The sequence below is a fragment of the Heterocephalus glaber genome, unplaced genomic scaffold (assembly GCF_053883595.1).
Source record: "Heterocephalus glaber isolate CG9 unplaced genomic scaffold, H.glaber_assembly_v1.0 deba00001613, whole genome shotgun sequence".
Classification (NCBI taxonomy): domain Eukaryota; kingdom Metazoa; phylum Chordata; class Mammalia; order Rodentia; family Bathyergidae; genus Heterocephalus; species Heterocephalus glaber.
Genome location: NW_028258384.1, coordinates 8,906,170 through 8,924,126, shown reverse-complemented (window position 1 = coordinate 8,924,126; position 17,957 = coordinate 8,906,170). Strand labels below are relative to the sequence as shown.

Below are 17,957 nucleotides of genomic sequence, written 5' to 3'. Positions count from 1 at the left end.
GAACTCAAAAGAAGGAGAAGAGGAATGGAGAAGTCCCCTTATTCCTAGAAGTCAGTAAAGTGCTTATGATAGCTAAGACTATTCTTGTGAGTCTCAAACAGAAATGAGATATAAGGTACTGAAAAATGAAAGAAAGACTATCTTTGTTAACAAGGGACAAAATATTTGATAAATCACTTCTATCTCCCCTGATTTTGTGGAAGAAAAAACTGAGCACTGATGAAGTAGGATATTTGGTAAAAGAAAACTCTCAGCATGAAAGTGTTCAGGTTGCTGTATGGTGTTTCTTCACTAGTAATAGTAAAGTGTGTGAAGAAATACATGATTTAATCATGTAATTTATAGTTTAGAAAAGAAGTGGAATGTAAAGACTTGAAAATTTTCAACCTAAAAGTTTCTTAAAAGAGAAAATTAAGAGTGCAGAAAAGCAACAATTTGATAAAGAGATTAATATGGGTAGAAGAAAGCTAGGAACTATTCATGAAGACAATGGAATAATGACCACTCAAAGCATTTCAGAGATACCTGAGGCTGCCAAGCCCATAATAAGTACAAAATGCCAGAATCCTGATGGTAGAATAGTTTCAAGACAGTGGCCCAGTTTACCTGCCAAAACTTAGGTCACACTCTTCAGAGTGAGTTCAAGTCTGTGCTCATTGAATTATGGCACAATACTCTGCAGCCACCTTAGTAATGGCTCAGGGGAATCGAAGTACTGCATAGTTGAAGCTTTCATGTCATGGGGTACAAGTAGTGACCATTGGTAGAATCCTCATCATTCTAGTGCAGTACTGAGTGTAAGAGCTCTAGAGCCATGGATTACAAAATATATCTCAGAGAGCTACAAGTTCCAGGCAGGTAATTTCCCCATGGGTGAGACCAGTGCAGAATCCACTAGGGTAAAATGTAACAGGTCTCCTAGGATTGGTGCAGCTGGAGATTCCAGGCCAGTAGAGCCACTAGTCTGTGATGCTAATCTGGAAAAGCAACAGGCAACTGATTCCAACTCATGAAAGTTCAAAGACCTAGAAGCAGGTAGCAGTTTAGGGCCATGGAGAACTAGCCTCTGCTTTAGTGTCTCTAGGAGATGGGACATAGAAACAAGGTTTTCAAGACTTAAGAATTAAAGTTGTTTTCCTTGTTGAATTTTGAACTTGTTATAACTTGTTAGATTTTGATATTTGTTACAATTATCTTATTGGATTTTTTTTTTTCATTTCGAAAAACAAATGTCTGTCTGGTGCCTGTTCTAAAATGGTATTTCAGAAGGATATAAATTTCATGATTTCACACATTTATAGTTGAAAGGCAATTTTCCTCGGGATGAACCATACATTGAGTTTCACCCATATCTGATAAAAATGAAGTTCCAAGATTTAGTCTTATGAGTGGTAACTAGAACTAGTTAAGACTTTAGATGTTACTGGTATACAATGAATGTACATTTTGAATGGTTCTGGGAATAAAAATTAGTTCTTCATTCATGCCAGAAAATTCTCTAACCTTAAGCTACACCACCAGTCCTAAATATACTTTGCATGTGAGTAAGGTATGAATATGTTGGGGGTAAAAAACGTGGTATAATGTTGTGTTTTTGAGGGTGTATCACCCAATATTCAGGTGATAAAACTTATTAGCAAATGTGAAAGTGTTAAAAGGTGGGGCTTTGAGATACGCTTAGATCATGAGGGACTTTACTTATAGATAGAATTAAAGGTCACAGAAAAGAAGTTTCACGAAAGATTTAGCTAACATATTTTTCCACATTCCACCATGAGAGGAGTCAGTGCTCCTTGAAGGTAAAGGACATAAGAAGTTCCAACTTGGAAATAGAGATCAGCCCTCTCCAGATAATTGAAAATATGAATGTCTTTTAGATTATTTTGAAATTGTTAGATTTATTTTTAAAATATTGACAAACATTAAATTTAAATTTCTTAAACCATTTATAAATATGTCATTATCTTTCTATAGTTTATGCATTTCAAAAAGTATAATTAAAAGTTCTGTTTAGAAAAAAACAAAGGTAGTCAGAAAAGATGGTGGATTAGAGGAACATACCACATACCTTCTACATTATCTGATTGAACTAAATCAACAGGAGTGTAGTCACATCTTGAGGTAAGGTATTTCCAGGAAAATGATGGATGTGCAGTACTAGAGAATCATTTACTAGATTAAACCCAGAAATGGTTTTAGAATGTTAAGAGAAATAGGCTTAACACAAAATGCTTAGTGACTTAATTGGAAGAGTGAAATTACCCCTTCTGCAAGACTGTGAATAAAAAGAGTCTCAGCAGTCTCAAAGACTGCATACAGAGTTTTGCACCAAGCACCCAGGAATCTGAACAAAAAGGAAACCTGTGTCCTGTGTAGCAAATTGACAGGGATGAAGAACTTCTTGGGCTTCTCAGCATATTTACATGCAGCCACAATAGTGAGAAATCATAAGAAGGGACTATTGTCTGAGCTTACTGCTTTGGCTATGAGAGGCCCCTGCAATTTTCTATCTTCAAATTCTAATGGTGTTTTTCACTAATGGAATGAGTACCTTCCCTGATAAACACACTGGGCCCAGGGAAGTGATGGTGACACACAAAAAAATAGCAACTGCAGGCAGTGAAGCAGTCTGTTAGTTAAAGGAAGAAGACATTACCATTTAAAATTCACATTTTTTCTTCTGTTTTGTAGAACAACACTAAGAGTGTATGGCCCACATGGATGCTAAGGTTATATGACTGTGATTATACTATGACTTGACTATGACTGTGACTACGAGCCGTATAACTGGAACTGCCAAAACTTGATTTTTGTGATTTCATACCCCACCCCAGACTCCTTCTCTTGGTTCCTTTCTCCATGTAAAGAGATAATCAGAGGAAAACCAGCTCAGCTTGGACACTTTGCCATGCCCCTAAGCAATCTTATGGAATTCCTCCAGAGGTGCTAGAGGCCACAAGTGTTCTACTTCCATAGGCTTTTCAGGTGAGATTGATCAGCAGGCACACTTTACAGTTGCTGCAAACCCTATTTTCTGAATGAATTCAGGAAACATCAAAATGAATGTAGCCCTACTGGGGACAATTTCTCCCAGCCCATGTAGTAGACAAGGTGGGATTGGGCTCAGTATTCCTACTAACAGAATCAGTTTTGCCTTTGCTGCCACAGCTGAGAAGGAACATACTGGACTGGAGCTGCAACCCATGATGCCCTACCATAACATGTAGATTCCAAAACTAGAGATCCCCAAAGTAGCCATCTACTTCAAATACTTCAGCAAGAATGAATCTATGAAATTTTGTCTTTGATGTTGTTTTAGTTGTTTTTTTAAACCTCATTTCAATTTCTTGATTTTAATACCTTCATCTGAATATATATACACATTTCTCACTCATTTTACTCCTTTTTCATTCTTCTATCATTCTTCCATTAATCCAATTTTTCTTTTTTCTTGCACTATTATTTAATGTATTTTAAAATTTCAATCATATTTTTCCTTTCCTTTTTCAATTTTATTCCCTTCTTTTCTCTTTTCACTTCTTTTGTCTTCCTTATGTCCTCTTCTTAAATGTATATTATCTGTGATTTTATTAATACTTATTTAACTTTTACTTTATACTATAGTATTATTTCCTCTTTTTGACATGAAATTAGTTGTGTCATAGATGTAGATGTTTTTATTAGTTGTGCTTACTTTATGGTGTTATCTGGCTTGTTTGAAGTTCTTATTTTTATTGATAATTGGTTTCCCTCTCAAAGCTGTGCTACAGGGTTGATTCTCACACTTTGAACATGTTGAATGGGGGCTTTTCCACTGAACTATACACAAGCCCAGTTGAAAGAAATCACATTTTACTACGTTCAAGACCTTGTCACTCTCAAACTTCAGTATGTACCCCTAATTAAAGAACAGTGAAGAGAAACATCGCCACCTGGTGAACTGGCCACAACAAGGCACAGACAGGGGTCCTAGGGACACAATTCTAAAGTATATGCCCTTGGAAAAATAGAAAAATAATAAAGCTGTTGTAGCTCTCCCACTCACGAGATGTCTATACATAGTTTATGACCTTGTCAGACTATATAGTGCTTGCAAGGCTGTAGAAGAAATAACAGAGAGTAAATGGCACTGCTGTCTGTATAACATATGCTTGAACTATGAGAACAGAGAGACTGCAGACACATGAGTTCCTAGAAAAATATATTCAAATTCTGACACAATATGCACAAAGTGAAACTCAAAAAACACTGGCTAAGAAAACAAAGGGGAAGTATAAGATTAAGTCCACTTTGAATTAAACTCAAAATTGTACAACAAACCAATATATGGGTCTATATCACCAAGAGAATGCTGCTTATAATTCAGATTCTTATTTAACAGTGGGAGTGATGTCAATCTCAACAGAGGCACAAAAATCAACATAGAAACATGAGACATGAAAAACAAGAGCACATAATTTCTCTAAATGTCCGTAACTACCCAGAGACTGAGCCTAGAAGTATCAAAGTGGATGAAATACCAGGAAAAGGATTCAAAAGACTGATTGTCAAATGACCTACACATTTGAAGAAGATACAAATAAACACCTGAATGATTAAGAAAGGCATTACAGAACATGAAAAGGCATTTTTAAAAAACGATTTATAAGCTTGTGGTTTAGATGTGAGTTTTCCCCCAAATTCTCATGTCTGTGGAAAATGATTGAATCATGGGACAATATTGTTGTCTTATAGTAGGGGTGGGCCTGGTTAGATGTGGTTCATTGAGGACATGACCTGGAATGGCGTATTTAACTTCCCTCCTCCTCCCTTTTTGCTCTGCTTCCTGGACACCAAGACATGGGCAGGTATCTTCTTCCCATGCCCTTCCACCATTCCCTACCTTCCCCATAGCCAGCTGACCTTAGACTAAAAGCAAAAGAGAAAAAAAAAAACTTTCCTCTTTTATGTTGTGTGTGTTGAGTACTGTGGCTCACTTGTAGGGAACAGGGAAAGGGGACATTACTAGAACCTCTGCAATAAGTCCTAGTCTCTTTCGAGCCACGGCAGCATGGGGAGAATTACAGGAAAGGTAGAAAATGAGACTTTTAGAAGAAGCTGAGCTTTGAGTGTGATCAGTGCTGCTCTGGGGAGCAAAGACAAAGACCACCTAGCTTGCAGCACCTTTTATTCCATACATGGGGAAACAAATGTAACAAGTGAAATGCAGAGTTCAGTACTTCACATTGGGATAAACAAGGTGTAACAAAAGACTGGAGGGCAGTGGAAATCTAAGAACAATGAGGAACTATGCAGATGAAGATTTGGCTCCTCCCAGGGTGTCTCCCTCAGATGTGGTCATATCCTGGAGCATTACAGCATCATTGGATCACTGAGGTCTCAGTTGTGACCAAGGCCAAAATGCAACTGTGTCTGGAATGCCACAGCTGGCCTGTAGGCAGGAGAACTAGGCCTACTCAAATGATTTTTCCCTAGAATTATGTAGCATTGCTCCCAACACTCACTAACAGATAGTGACTAAACAGAAACTTTGAAAAAGAACCAAGCAGAAATCTTGAAAATGAAAAGCTCAGCAAGTCAAACAAAAACCCATGACTAAGCTTCAAAAAAAATAATAAACTACAAGATCAAATTTTAGATATTAAAGACAATTGATGAATTATCACATTCAGCCAGTATAAATTAAAACTAACAAATTTTGGACAAAATATGGAGTACTTCTGGTATATGATTACAGCAAACATAGAATTTTTGATATACAAGAGAGCACTGAGACTCAAACAAAACTCCAAGAAAATCTATGCAGGAAAAAATAGCAAAAACATTCCAAATATTAGGAATGATATTGACATACATGTTCAGGATGATTATAGAACTAAAAGAGGCATAATTAAAGAGGAAGCTCTTCCCAATCCCCAACTCCTTTAGACCTTTTCTTCCTATTTCACATTATCAATTATACCATTTGAACCTTATTGGGGAAGTGGGAAGGGTAGGGGAAAGGAAAGAAGGGAAAAGAAAAAATATGAGAAAAGGAAAAAAATGGAAACAAAATCACTATAAATAGGAAAGGGTAGAGGAGGTGAAGGGAGGGCAGGGAAATGGGGAAAAAAATAAAAACTAAGATACATCAAGTAAAGGTACGAGATCCCAAACGATGAATATAAGTGTATTTTATACCTAAAATGTAACAATAAACTTAATGAAAAAAAGAGAAAGCTCTAAATGACATTTTATAGTTAAACTGCAAAAGTACAGGAAAAATATTAAAAGCTGCAACAGAGGAGTACCAAATCACTTATAAAGGCAAATGGTATCTCATCTTATTAAAAAACTTCTGCACTGCAAAAGAAACCACCAACAGAGCTAACAGACAACCTACAATATGGGAAAAATTTTTTAGCAGCTGTACCTCAGACAAAGGAATATATAGAATAGAGAATATATAGAGAATATATCTAGAATATATAAAGAATTGAAAAACATCAGACCCTCCAAATTCAAAGACCCAATTCAAAAATGGGCATCTGAAATGAACAGACATTTCCCACACAAAGAAGTAAAAGCAGCAAACAAATATATGAAAAAACGTTCAACATCACTGGTCATTCAAGAGATGCAGATGAAAACAACACTGAGATTTCACTTCACCCCAGAAAGAATGGCCACAATCAAGAAATCAACCAATAACAAATGCTGGCGGGGGTGTGGGGAGAAAGGAACCCTTCTCCATTGCTGGTGGGAGTGTAGACTGGTGCAAACACTGTGGAAATCAGTATGGAGATACCTCAAAGAACTAGGGCTAGAGGTCCCATTTGACCCAGCTATTCCACTGCTGGGTATCTTCCCCAAAGAATTAAAAGAATCATACCACAGCGATATATGTGCACCCATGTTCATAGCGGCACAGTTTGTAATAGCTAAAGCTTGGAAGCACTCCAACTGCCCATCAACTGGAAACTGGATAAAGAAGATGTGGGGGTTTTTTATAAAATGGAATACTACTCAGCCATAAAGAATGAAAAACTAGAGTCATTTATAGCTAAATGGATGCATATCAAGGCCATACTCTTGTGAAATAAATAGGACACACATGTGTAAATACTGAATAGTTTCTCTAGTGTGAGAAACTGATAGTGTAAACAAGGGTTAAAATGATTAAAATGAATAATTGATAATTTGAAATAGGAAAAAAGGTCCAAAGACGAAGAGGTAAAGGGATGGGAAGGGGAAAGGAAAGGAGGGAAAGGAAAAACTATGAGAAAAGAAAAAAAAATGGAAATGACATCTATGTAAATAGGGAAGGGTGGAGGGGGTGAAGGGCACACAGGTAATGGGGAAAAAATAAGAACCAAGATACGTCATGTACAGGTACAGACACCCAATGATACATGTAAACGAATTGTATACCTAAAATGTACCAATAACAGAACTTAAGAAAAAAAAAGAATTAGCAGGTAATTTTCAATAATTACATAGAAGGAAAAGGAACTGAAGTCTCCAATTAAAAAAAAAAATCAGTGATGAATTGAGTAAAAAATAATCAATTTTTGCTTTCTGTGAAAAACATCCCTTAAAAGCAAAGATAAACAGACTGAAAATAAAAGGCAGAAATTTAATTTCCATATAATCTAAATTCAGAAATAACCAGGAATATTTATGCTTATATTAGGCAATGCAGACTTGAAGTTAAAATTTGGCAGAAGACTCTAAAAAAGTAATTACACATTTGTAAAGGGAAAAATCCATCAACAAAACATAACAAACTATATATGTATTGAATATTATTTACCCCAGTTTCATTAAAGCAGCTATTCAAAGGCATATTTGACACAAATGCAACACTAATGGGTGACTTCAAAGACACACTGTCACCTATTGGTCATACAGACAAAAAGTTAAATTTTTAAAATTACCTTACATATAAAATGGACTTGATAATCACTGACAATATTTCTTACAATTGCAGAATAACATTTCTTTCAGCAGCTCATGGAAATTTCCCCAAAATAGATAATAAGTAAGGCCATAAATTACATTTTAATGAAGGAAAATATGAGATAATTTCTTGGATTTTATTAAATAATAATATAATGGAACCATTAATTTAAAGAAATAGAAGCTATAGTAGTTATGCACATATGTGGAGATAGAACAATACACTTTTGAATGAACAATTAGTCTTTGAAGTACACAAGAGGGAAATTTATTTATTTTTTATTATATTTTGAGTCACGATCTCACCATGTAGTTCAGGCTGGCCTTGAACTCACTATGTATTCCAGGCTGGCCTTGAACTCAAAGCAATCCTCCTGCCTCAGACTCCTGAGTGCTGGGATTACAGGCATGTGCCACCACGTGTGGCACAGGAGGGTAATTTAAAAATTCCTAGAATCAAATAATGATGGAAACATAGTATGTCAGACTCTTTAAGATATGGTCAAGTGATATATAAGAGGAAAGCTTATGATTATGTATACTTATATCAAAAATGTAAACATTTCAAATAAATAATGTTGTATCACAATATATTAATAATACAGTAAGAAGCCAAACTAAAAAGAGTGTACAGAAAGAAATAATAAAATTTAGTACTGAATATAAAATAAAACTAAGAATAATATAAAATATGCAGGCAATATTTGATTGTTTGATGAGATAAATTAGATTGATAAACACATAGGCATACTAATCAAAAGAAAAATGGACAAGACACAAACTAATAAAGTAGATATGAAGAAGATACTAAAACATATACACCACTGAAATTCAGAGGATCATTGAAGATGATTTTCAAAACCTACATTCAAATAAATATGAAAATCTAGAACAAATGGGTATACAGTATATATGAACATATAGCATAAGACCCAACAAAATTGAACAAATAGGATATTAAAGTGTAAAATTCTGGCATGTTGAGTGAAGTGGTACATTTTTGTGATCTCAATGCTCTCGTGGTGGTGGGGTCTGTGGCAGTATAATTACAAGTTTGAGCCAAATCTGGGCAAATAAGCAACTTAATGAAACCCTGTTTTTAAAAAATTAAAAAGTCCTGATGATGTCACTCAATGTGAAGGCCCTGAATTTAATCCCTAGCACCACAAAAAATATCTGAAATATTGTACCAAGAAAAGCAAAACATCACTGCTATAGTATGCCCGCCAAAAAATATATAACCCGAGTATATTGAACAAATACCAGACATTCTAAAACTTTTCTGGCCTAGACATGTTATTTTAAGGTCATAAAAGTTAAATAATCTAAGGAAATATTCCACATTAAAGGACATAAGAGAAGTATGACAACTAAATAAAAGATGTGATTCTGAATTTGATCTCGGGACAAAATATATGAAGTATATTATTTAGACAAATGTCAAAAGTTAAATATTAAATTTTGGGTTAGATAATAGTATTGTGTCAGCTGGAAAAAATAAAACTCACCTGCATTTCCAGCACTATAGGAGGCTGAGATTGCAATTTTCAGCCCAGACTGGGCTGTTAGTAACTTAGTGGAATACCATCTCAAATTTAAAAAAAAATAAAATGAGTTGGGAATGAAGCAAAATGTGAAAGCCTTGGGGTCAATCACGTGTACTACAAAAAAAGTATAAACTTTAAGTATACTGATTTTGATAAATGAAATATGATCATCTAAGCAAATGTTCTTGTTTATAGGAAATGCACATTGATAGATTTGAGAACGTAGTTCAATAACAGAGCACCTGCTTAGCATACTTAACAGGTCAGAGAATTGACATTGATATACTTCAGTTAAAATGGCAGAGTATCTTCAACTTTCTCTCCAAGTGTCTCAGAAAAAGACAGAGAGTAAGAAATGCATGAAGAATAAGAAAAATGGAAGAAAAAATGAGAAAATGAGGCTAAAATGCAAAACAGGGCTTTTGTAAATAAAGAAGGGGTAGAGGGGTTGAAGGGAGGGGAGGAGAATGTGAAAAAATGGAATCAAGATACATTATCTAAAGGTATAAATTCCCTGTGATGAATGTGATCATTATGTAAATATAAATTGTACCAATAAAAGTAAAAATAATAAAAAAGTATAAGGCAAATGAGACAAAATCTAAAAAGAAAACAGATAAATAAAAAGCAATTAGATTAAAACTCTATTTAAAAAATCTTCTAACACATAAAAACCATGAACCACAACATGCTCTAATATATTTTTCATGACTTTTAAAGAGCTACCTCCAATATTACTCAAACTATTTCATTAAAAAATGAAGGGAAGAAAAACTTTCAAGCTCATTCTACAATGTCAATATTGATACAAAAAACCATAATGCAATATATAAATATAACCAAAAATGAAAATTGTGAGATACTCAATGTATACAGAAAAATGATTCAAGAAATTCAACAGTCCTTCATGATAAAAGTCCTGCAAAAATTAGTCAAAGGATTTTACCTCAATGTTAAACAGGCAGTATATATAAAAAAAAAATCAGCAAGAGCATACTGAATACTGTAAACCTAAAATGATTTCTACTGAAGTTTGAAACCAAAGATATCTACTGTTGGGAGCAACGCTACATACTTCTAGGGAAAAATCATTTGGTTGCCTAGTTCTCTTGCCTACAGCCAAGCTACAGAATAACTCCAGTTTGGCCTCCGGTCACAACTGAGACTTCAGTGATCCAGTGATGCTGTGATTCTCCAGGACAAGAAACATCCTGGGAGAACAAACATCTGCTCAGTTCCTCATTGTTCTTGGACTGATTAACATCTTGTTTGCCGGAGATGTACTGAACTCTCCGCAAGCCTTCCGTTACACCTTGTTTATCCCAATATGAACTACTGAACTCTCTGCAAGTCATTTGTTACATTTGTTTCTCCCGTTGTACTGAATAAAAGGTGTGGTAAGCTGGGGGCTTTTGTCTTTGCTGCCCAGAGCAGCACTGATCGGACCCAAAGGTCAGCTTCTTCTCAGTCTCATTTTTCTACCTTTCCTGTAATTCGCCGTGTGCTGCCGTGGCTCGCAGGAGACCAGGACTCACTGCAGAGGTTCTGGTAATGTCCCCTTCCCCTGTCCCCTACAATCTACTGTAACCATTCAAGTTGAATTAAAACTTTAAAATTTCACCAGAGTAATTAGAAAAAAGAAAGAAGATGGATACAAGTAGAAAAAAAATAAGTCAAAAAAATCTCTTTTTGTGGGAGACTTCAATTTTGGTGGGAATGGAAACTGATACAAGCTCTGTGGAAAACAGTATGGAGATTCCTCATAAAAACTTAAAAGAGAAATGCAGTTTGATCCAGCTCTTCCCCTTCTAGGTATCTTCCCAAAAGTCTTAAAGACATCATACTACAGAGATGTATGTGCACCCATGTTAATACCAGCACAATTCATAATATTTAGATGAATCTTGGAAACAGCCTATATGTCCACCAACAGACGAATGTATAAAGAAAATGTATTTATACACAATGGAATACTACTCTGTCATAAAGCCTAAACTCAAGTGAGTTTTAGGAAAATGGATAGTCCTTGAGACCATAAAGTGAAGTAAGTCAGATATATAAGCTTAAATATTGCATGTTTTCTCTTACAGGTAAAATTCAATATATAAATAAAGTGCAAAATAAAATATAGGATAAAAAAGAGAAGAAAAGTTATTATAATTCAGCAAGGAGAACGTATCTAAAAGTGTACCTCAAATTTATAATTGTCTTTGGTGTTTTAACTGTTTTTGGCCTATTAATGTGGTTATTAATCTGTATATATGATAATTAACTTTATAGAGATTTAAGAGATACATAAATGAATCTGTTGCTGGCAAAGTCAATGGAGACTGGGAAGAAGAAAAAATAATTAATATATGTTATGTACTGTAGGGGACAGGGGAAGGGGACGTTACCAGAACCTCTGCAGTGAGTCCTGGTCTCCTGCGAGCCACGGCAGCACACGGCGAATTACAGGAAAGGTAGAAAAATGAGACTGAGAAGAAGCTGAGCTTTGGGTCTGATCAGTGCTGCTCTGGGCAGCAAAGACAAAAGCCCCCGGCTTACCACACCTTTTATTTAGTACATCAGGAGAAACAAATGTAACAAATGACTTGCAGAGAGTTCAATAGTTCACATTGGGATAAGCAAGGTGTAACAGAAGGCTTGCAGAGAGTTCAGTACATCTCCGGCAAACAAGATGTTAATCAGTCCAAGAACAATGAGGAACTGAGCAGATGTTTGTTCTCCCAGGATGTTTCTTGTCCTGGAGAATCATAGCATCACTGGATCACTGAAGTCTCAGTTGTGACCAGAGGCCAAACTGGAGTCATTCTGTACCTGGGCTGTAGGCAAGAGAACTAGGCTAACCAAATGATTTTTCCCTAGAATTATGTAGCATTGCTCCCAACAATGTACATATACCAATTCCCCCAGTGAGCATAATCATTATGTACTACAAACATGTACTAATACACATTTTTAAAAAAATCACTTTTTGCAGATGATATAATCTTACACTTCGCAAACTTTAAAGACACCACCAGAAGATTTGTAGATGTGCTAAACAAATATTGCAAATTGGCAGGATACAAAAATCATGATAAAAAGAAAAGGCTTTTCCATACACCAACAATAAACTTACTGAGAAAGAAATGAGGAGAATAATTCCATTCACAAAAGCATCAATAAAAAAGAAATGAAATCCCTAGAAATGAACTTGATAAGGAAGTACAAGACGTCTACAAAACACTAAAGAAAAAAATGAATAACTTAAAAGATAAACACACACATTCATGGATCAGAAGAATTAATGTAGTTAAAATGGGTTTATTACTAAAAGGAAACTTCAGATTGGAAAAAAAATCCATCAAAATGGCAATGACATTAATGGAAGAATTAGAATAAATAATCCTAAAATTCATACAGAAACACAAAAGAACAAAATAGCCAAAGAGGTCAGGAGGAAGAATAACAATAGTGAGGGTACCATAATACACAATTTCAAAATATATTACAAAACCATAGTAGAAGAAAAGTTTTCCCTCATGGCCAACCATGTAATGACAGGGAGGGAGGCTAAGATACATGCATTGAAGGAAAGCAGGTACACTGAAATGAGGAGTAGAGAAAGCCAGATCTGGGAAGACAAAGGGAAGGAGAAACTCACTGGACCAAAATAAAGTATCAAACACGTTCAGAAAAAGAAGCTGGACTTCTCCTGGTTCATGATAGCCCTTGAGGCCCAAGTCTGATATACACACCATCTTGGGAGAGTATGGGGCACCCTGAGAGAAAGAGGTAGGTTTTAGGAGTGGCTGGACTGATAGAATTGACTCACAATCCTTCTACAATTCCCACAAGGAAAAGAATACTATACATGAAATATTCTCAAACCAAGGCATCAGGGAAGCTAAAAGCTGGTGAATAGTATGTGTGAGAACAACAGTGGGTGCCTCAGGAATTAAAAAACAAATGTTTCATTCCAATTAGGGTTCCAGCTTAGAATGCTGAGAAAAGTACAGCTCCATAACATGTGTAAGCATTGAGACACTGAGGAAATAAGGAACCAGATTGACTTATAAACAATTACCCATCCTTACCCCAAATAGTGGGAGAGTCACACCCACAGAACATTCGGCATTCTGCACAATATCTACCACCAGGTACCCATATGTGTGGATCCTCTACCTTCTAACATGAAAACAAGAACATGGTGAGCCCTTGAACTTCACCAAATTCATGACTTAGAGAGTGATGCTCTGGGAAGTGTATTCCAGTGATGTGCTAGGTAGAAGGTGTTCAAAGGAAAAATAGCAGAGTCAACTGCAGTATTTATCATGTTAGAGAAAGCGAAGATCAAAAGGTTTCTGGGGAATTTGGAGGATAACTGGATGCTGGGATTAATTATACTGCATCCTTCCTTCCCAAGAAAAGCTGAGGTTGTCAGATATTATGACAGTGAAAATTGTGTAAGATTAGCTATTAGCACAACATGGCTTTCATGTTGGAGGCAGGTGCAAAAAGTCACCTACATCCACAAGACTCTTTGCTCATCAGCAAGCAACTGGACAAATCATTGAGAAGAGGACTAGCCTGATTCATTCTTTCTTTCTTTCTTTCTTTCTTTCTTTCTTTCTTTCTTTCTACTTTTCCTCACTCTTTTTCGTTCTTTTCATTTTCTTTCTTACCCTTTTGAGCTTGTCATTCCTTATTTAATTTGTCAAATGTAAGAGATGTATGTGTATCTGGAAAGGATGAAAAGAATTAACCAGTGTTTTAATGCAAATCATATCTTTTATGAGAAAGACAGAGTCGTCCTCATCAAGGTTGTGCATATAAGATCCAAGCATAAGATGACTACCAACACTTTAACAGGAAATGACATTCTCACAGCTGCTTTTAATGTCCTATCACATTTTCTTAATTGAACTGTACATCTCTACTTCCACTCCCAAAGTTATTCTCTCATATCTCCTCAACACTAGTCCTTTACTCTAGATATAATAATAATTCCAACAGTCTGATCTGTCTGTTTTTCACTTACTGACTTTTCCCTTTTCTCCTTCTCTTCTTAAGAAGTTTTGGATTCATTTTTCTGTTTCTATTTCTTTCCTTTCTTCCTAGACATCACAGTCTACCTGTGAGTAGCAGTATAGTAAAGTCTGTATGAAGCATCAATAAAAGTGTGAAATTACTAAGGCAATCTTTAATATGTATGATTGGTGTATGATTGGATCTGAAGATATTGATATACTTGGTTGTGTTTCCTTGAAAACAGATTCCAGGTTCAATCCTATTAAACTGAATACGTTGAAGAGGCAGGTAAATACCAAAATAAAAACAAACCCAAGATCTCATCCCTGGAAAGAAGACACCCAAAAAAGATATCTTTATATTTGATATGAAATCTTTCCACTTTAGTTGATCCTTAACACTCAGCACAAATAAAATGAGAAACATGAGAAAACCAGGCCAAAAATGTCTCCTAAAACTACCAACTTCCCCAAAGTTTATCTAAGTGGGATTCATGAAAAGAAAATTAAAAAAAACAGCTGAAGTAGGAAAAAAACAAAAGAAGAAACATAAAAGCAAAGCAAGATTCTTGGAGCAATCAAAGATGATATATCTAAAGAGATATTGAATTTAATAAAAATGACCAGTGAGCTTAAAGAAGATGCAAATAATATGTTAGACTAGCTCACCAAAATGATTCAAAATATGAATCAATTTATCAAAGAATTGGAGTAAATAAATTACTAAAGTGAAATCTAGAATATAAAAATTTAATTAAATTTATGGGCAGTAGTCATGACCACTTGGAGGACACTGTCAGAACTACATGATAGGGATATTCAAGTGATCACATACTCAGAGATACCTTAAAAACAACATGGGACAATGGAAAATGGATCTAACAGTTGCTAGTTGACACAAAGATAACTAATGAAAAATTACTTGGAATTCAAGAAAAATCAAAAAACACCACAATGGCATAATAAAATATATACTAGAGAAATCATAGCAGAAAACTTTCCAAGTATGGAAAAAGATTTCAACACATAAGTAAGCAAAGCATAAAAAAATTCAAATAGCAATAACTAGAAAAAAATTTCTTGATGAATAATAGTTAAGATACCAGAAAACTAACACAAGGACAGAATCTTTAAAGCTGTTAGAGAAAAGCAACAGACCACTCATTATGGTAAATCCATTAGAGAAGTAGTAGAATTTTCAAAATAAACTTTAAAAGCCAAAAACTATTGGAGTGAAACTTTCAATTGCTAACAGAAAACAACTTTCAACCAAGACAAAGATATCCTGCAAAACCATCCTTCAAAACTAATAAAGAAATAAGATCTTTCTATAAAAAGGAACATCTTAAGAAATTCATGGTAACCAAATGAGCACTCTGAAAAAATTTTCAAAGATATCCCAGACAGTGATAATAAAGAAAAAAATTCAAAATTAATGCATCAAGGAAGGTGAGCACTTAAAAAAACGAAAAAATCAAGGAATCAACAATAGAAAAATAATTCAATAACAAGAAGTCAATTCCTTGCCATAACTCTCAATGAAGATGGTCTCAATTCCTCATTTAAAAGACACATATTGTCAGATTATATATAAAAAAACAACTATATGCTCCATAAAAGACACAAAATTGTTCAAAAAGTTGATAGAATAAAAGTCAAAGGTTGGGAAGAAGTGTTTTGTCCTACTTCCAAGCAAAGTGGAATTCAGGCCATAAACAATCAGAGAAGTCAAAGAAGGTCACTATATATTGGTTAAGAGCATTATTCACTAGGAAGTGATAATTGTAAATGTATATGCAACAAATACAAGTGCACACAAATTCATAAAATAAATTCTACTATGTGAGAGATTGCCCTATTCATCATGTCAAAAACAGGCTGTAAGCAGTGCAGACTGTAAAGCGTTACCTTAACTGAGACCTTGACAACCTGGAGCCTTGTGCACTGTTTTGGGGCCCTTACAATCAGGCCAGGGACTCTCTTCAATTTTTGTTCCATGGCAATCCACCACTGGCAAGAGCCATTTGGTTCAGTTTTAGAATAACTGCTTGCCAATTCTGCTGTCTCTCACATGGGCTCACCCCTCTCAGAAAATGTGACACCATTACAAGCAAACCCCAGTGCTCCACCTCTGGAGGAGTTTGAAGTTTCTCCCTCTCCACCTGAGTTGCTAAAAGGTAGGAATGTAGGCATAAGGAAAACTGCTTAGCTTTAGTGTATGTACCAAGATGTGCAGGTGGGGCACCATGGTCAGACTCAGGAAAAGTAAAAGAAAACCCACACCCAGGTCAAAAAGAACTGAAATAAGAAAATAAGTAAATGGAATGAAAACAGGAAAGTTCCAGAGGGCACAAAATAAAAAAGTAATAAAAATACTCCTGGCTTTAACAGCCCCAAGGTCAGTGCTATGTCACCAGCCTGGTGCTGCCTGCAAATGAGTGGAAGCCAGAACAACCCCAGAGAAACTGCAATCATGATCTACCCAACATAAAGAGATTTCACAAGAGAAATCAAATTACAAATTTTAGCTAATTGATAAATGTACTTTTGGTTTCCAGTTTAAGTTAACATTTAATTGATGTGCTTAAAACATTTCTCATACATTGAAAATTCTTTAATTATAATTATAGAGTTAACTTACTCTTCTGTACATTGTTGATTTAATAACACAAGATCAGTGTTCTATTGGCATCCCGTCAAATTTACAAATGTAACAATCTGAGGGAAAAATAGGGGGAAGAGAAAAGGACACTTCAAAATTCAAATAGCTGCACCTGATTGATGTGGTGATATTTGCCTGTAGGCCCAGCTACTTGGAAGGCTGAGGTGGGAGGATCACTTGAGTCCAGGAGTTCTGGGCTGCAGTGTGCTATGCGTATTGGGTGTCCACACTAAGTTTAGCATCAATATGGTGACTTCCCAGGAGCAGGAGACCACTAGGTTGACTAAGGAAGGGTAAACTGGCCCAGGTAAGAAATGGAGCAAGTCAAAACTCCCATGCTGTTCAGTAGTGGGATCATGCCAGTTCATAAGAATTATGCTGAAATTTTATGTGTAGCTCTTGATTTGAATTTTTTTCTGTTAACACTCTACAGGGATTAAACTAGTAGAACAACCATGATTGATAAAAATAACAGTCCTCTAACTATATTTTATATTTCAAAATGCTTGACGTCCTGGTAAAATTATAATAGTTAAGCTCACTACTTGCATTCAAATGCTAATGTTACTGATCTTTTTTTCTGCATGTTGAACAACTAAAGTTTAGAGACCAGAACTAGAAAGGTAACTGGGCTAAGAAGACACATAATATTTTGGCCCTGTCCCTTCAGGGTCAATGAGGACCCAGGACATAAGAAAATTTTCTATAGAATCCTACAACTTTGGTAAATCACTCAACCTCCTGAGCAGGGAGATTGCTGGACAGCGGAGGACAAGAATCAACAAATGTACAGTG

At 35.4% G+C, this 17,957-nt stretch overlaps 1 non-coding gene across 1 annotated transcript; it reads left to right on the top strand.

The window, feature by feature from the left end:
* The first annotated feature begins 17,273 nt into the window (after positions 1–17,273).
* LOC147822477 (signal recognition particle RNA) lies at positions 17,274–17,563 on the top strand. Its single transcript, XR_015445641.1, has one exon.
* The last annotated feature ends 394 nt before the right edge of the window (positions 17,564–17,957 follow it).